The sequence below is a fragment of the Chenopodium album genome, chromosome 1 (assembly GCF_948465745.1).
Source record: "Chenopodium album chromosome 1, dcCheAlbu1.1, whole genome shotgun sequence".
In the NCBI taxonomy this organism is placed as follows: domain Eukaryota; kingdom Viridiplantae; phylum Streptophyta; class Magnoliopsida; order Caryophyllales; family Amaranthaceae; genus Chenopodium; species Chenopodium album.
Genome location: NC_137834.1, coordinates 43,920,564 through 43,924,437, shown reverse-complemented (window position 1 = coordinate 43,924,437; position 3,874 = coordinate 43,920,564). Strand labels below are relative to the sequence as shown.

At 39.1% G+C, this 3,874-nt stretch overlaps 1 non-coding gene across 1 annotated transcript; it reads left to right on the top strand.

Annotated features, from left to right (window-relative positions):
- Nucleotides 1–3,349: 3,349 nt before the first annotated feature.
- Nucleotides 3,350–3,456, top strand: LOC145564701 (small nucleolar RNA R71). The gene has a single exon (XR_014094886.1). It is a non-coding gene; the product is annotated as a small nucleolar RNA R71 (small nucleolar RNA).
- Nucleotides 3,457–3,874: the final 418 nt, after the last annotated feature.

The window sequence follows — 3,874 nt, the reverse complement described above, 5'->3', positions numbered from 1 at the left end:
TCATTTAAAACACTTCTTTTATTCCAAATAAAACTCATAAAACTCAATTATCAATGCTAATCACATTAGGATTCAAAAGAACCTTGTAGAAGATTCTAGAAGACTTTAATAAATCCTATTTGCATTAGAAATGATAATTCATAATAGGCCCTCCTCTAGATCATTGGGCCGTATATAAAGATCAAATCGGGCCTAGTTTACTAATTTGGCAATATCTTCCTCATTATTCATCGGAATTAAGCTTATAATATACCTTTGGAAAGCTCTTTTCGAACCCAATCCCACTACACTATTATCAGACCCTTGTCATGTACCAAACTAAATTAGATTGGATATTTTCATAAAATAGGTTTTCGAAAATAGAGAGAAGAAAAGAATTTAAAAATTAACCGTCACACTAGACTTTCAACACTTTCACTTCATTCGATTATGATTCAACGTGAAAAGTATTCATCACCGGGTTTGGTTTTGGGGAGACACAAATGGCTGTCTACAGTAACCAAAATGACTGACACGCGGACCAAATTAGCACGGAAGACCAAAATAGGGTCTGACTGGTTAAACTTGGGCACCGTGTCGCGGCATAACTGTCATGTCACGGCAAACCTGCACCGTGGCCCGGTACAGGCCGCCGTGACACGATACTGATTGTCGTGACGCAGTGTTTTCTGCCTTGTCTTTTTAATTTTAGATTTTACGCCAATTACAAAATGATTACGATCCATTCGCAATTGTTAGTCATAAAATAATCCATTATAGACAAAGAAAGATCTTTAAGGTTAGGATCAAAACGACCAAATTTACACACATAAGACACGTAGGCACAATGATGCAAACAATAATTTGCAACCTAAGGTCCAGTTCTATGTTCCACTATGGTCAGGTTTTCTTTGGTGTCAAAAGGGTATCATGGTTAAGAGTTTGAACTCGTTAGCAAGGCAACCTTCCTTGAGGGTGTATGCCAACGGGCGGCTCCGCGAGTTCGTGATGAAATCGAACTCGACTCTATGGTTTTGGTGGATTTAAAAACTCGGATGAACCCTTATTACCATGAGTGTTTTTGGGTTGATAGAGCTTAAATCCCCCGGGGCTAAGACGTATGTAGAACACTCACGTTTATTCAGAAAAATAAAAGGAATCTGATTGTGAGAAGAGAAATAAAGCCAGTGGAAAGATTTCAGGACTGCAACGACATGGAAAAATCCACCGTGTCACGGTGCCTTGCTCCGTGACACGGCAAGCTCTGTCGTGCCGCGGCAGTCAGGAAATCTGACTGGTGCCCCTTTTTTCTTCGTTCACGACCAGTTTATCCAATTTTTCCTATGGGACAAACCTAAAATACGACGTTAAAACGTCTATGCATATGTAAAAATGCCAATTTAATCACATGAATATTTTCAAGAATCATTTAAGTTTTATCCACTCATCTTAATTAAATATCGATCACTTAAACCGATAAATAACCAAAAATCCTCCCTAGTGGAGTCGCCAAATTGTAGACGTCATTCGAAGTGCACCTACGTTAAAGCATTTTGTGAATATGCTTGGCACTCATAGGAAGTGGGAATTGACATATTACGATTAGGGAAAAGGAAAGTAGGGAGCTGCCAACAAGTTTCTAAGGAACTTGTAAACCGTTCACGGATCATAAAAGGTAACCACGATTAAGGGACAACGATAGGCAAGAATGATTGACCTGTGAAGGTTACACCCCATCCATAATCCATGAGATTACTAACTCCATATGGTTTGGAACCAAGAAAGGAGGATCGGCGATGATGGTACAAAGTGACTCATGGAGTCACATACGCCCGTATCGGCCTCTACTCGATTCTTATAGTGAAATGTATTCTTGCGATCTCAAAGGCATACAAACAAAATATTCAATTCGCTCCAAACTATTATTATGCTAAATTGGTTGAATATTAATGCACCACATAATTCTAAAATATTTGTGATCACTTGATTAAACAACAAGATTAAAAAGGAACCTAAACTGGTTTTTCAAATTATCTTATTAGGCGTGATTTTCAATTACATATTCCCTTTAACATGCAATATGGTGATCATAATAATAATAGAATAAACTTTAATATTGGTTTGCAATTTTACAATAATAGCGTTAGTCAAATCAAATATAAAATAACCTAATCATGATACTTGCAATATTAAAATAAAATAAGTAATTAAATTAATTAATTACTCACATTCCGCGCGTTCCATAAAATTGCTACATCATGAATAAATTGTTAGTAACTTCAATAAAAAAAAATATAAAATAAATGGAAATTAAATTAAATTAAAAGTAGAGTTGATTTGGTCCAAACCCTCAGTTATTTATCCCTTTCACGCCTTGGTTTAAGGACGGAACCTCGGGTTAAGTATGGACTACTTGGAGTGCTTAAGGGAAGAATGGTGTAATTAGGAATATAGGTTTTAGGCTTAGAATATGGGAGAGAGAAAGAGAAGAGAATGATTTTTGGTGTAAAAGAGAGAAGGATTTGGTGCCCCGAACTGTAGAAAGGAGGGAGTATTTGTAGGTAAATTGAGTAGAGGGAACATACAGAACCCTAAAAAGATATAAAAAAAAAACCCTAAAAAAGGCTACCGCGACATGGCAGATTCTACCGTGACGCGGGGTAGTATTGTGTGACGCGGGGGATTGTTGTGTGACGCAGGGGATATTTGACCAACAGGAAGTGAAAACGCGTGAAGGATGTACGCATAAAAGACACGGACTGCCCCGTGTCACACGAATGGGCACCGTGACACGGGAATTCCTACCGTGACATGGCAGTTCACCCCATGTCGCGGGGAAGTTTTGTGGGCACCGTGACACGTCAGCATCCCACCGTGACACGGCAGTACTTCCCGTGTTGCGGCATAGTTTCTCGTGACGCGGGGAAGTTTTGTGTCCAGATTCTTAGGCGCGTGGAGAAAGAAACACGGAAAAAACACAGGAAAGCACCGTGACACGGTGAAAAATCCCGTGTCACGGTACCAGGACCCATGCCACGTGAGCAAGCCCCACGTCGCGGCAGTTTTAACTACTCTGCAGTAAAATGGGCTATTAATTGGGTTGGTTTATGAAATATATTGGATAGAACATGGATTAAAGCACTCCAAAGATTAAATACTTTGCCCGGCCAATAAAGGCGGTGAAAGGTTGTTCATCATCAGGTTTAGTTTTGGGGAGACATTTTTGGGTGTCTACATCATCTCTTCGACAACATTGCTCGCTATATTCTCATCAAAATTCATAAATCTTCCGTTAGTTGTAGAGTCCAAAATCATTCTTGAATTATATCCAAGCCCATTGTAGTAAGCTTGGATTATCTGCCACTGTGCTAGTTTATGATGGGGACATTCTCTCTACAAATCCTTAAATCTTTCCCAAGCTTCATATAAACTTTCATCAGCTTCTTGGGAAATTTTTTTGATTGCACTCCTTAACAAAGCTGTCCTCTCTACAGGGTAATATTTATTATAGAAATTCAAAGCAAGAGTTTCCCAGTCAAGAATACCAAGTGCAGTTCTATTCAATCCATTATACCACAATTTAGCTTTACCACATAAGGAAAAGGGAAAAAGAATCTCCCTAATTTGGTCTTGCAGAACCCCGGCTTGCCTAATAGTATTGCAATATTGACAGAAATCTACAATGTGAAGATTAAGGTATTCACCCTTAGCTCTAATGAATTGCTTTCTTTCGATCATCGTGATAAACTGGGGCTTGATCTTGAATTGCACTCAATCAAGAGCTAGGGTAGGAGTAAGATGTGGAAAATCCGTCAGGGATGGCCGCGAATAATCGCTAAGCTTGCGAGGTGGAGGAGGTGGTGGTGGTGCCGTCGTCTCTGATTCTTAATCTTTA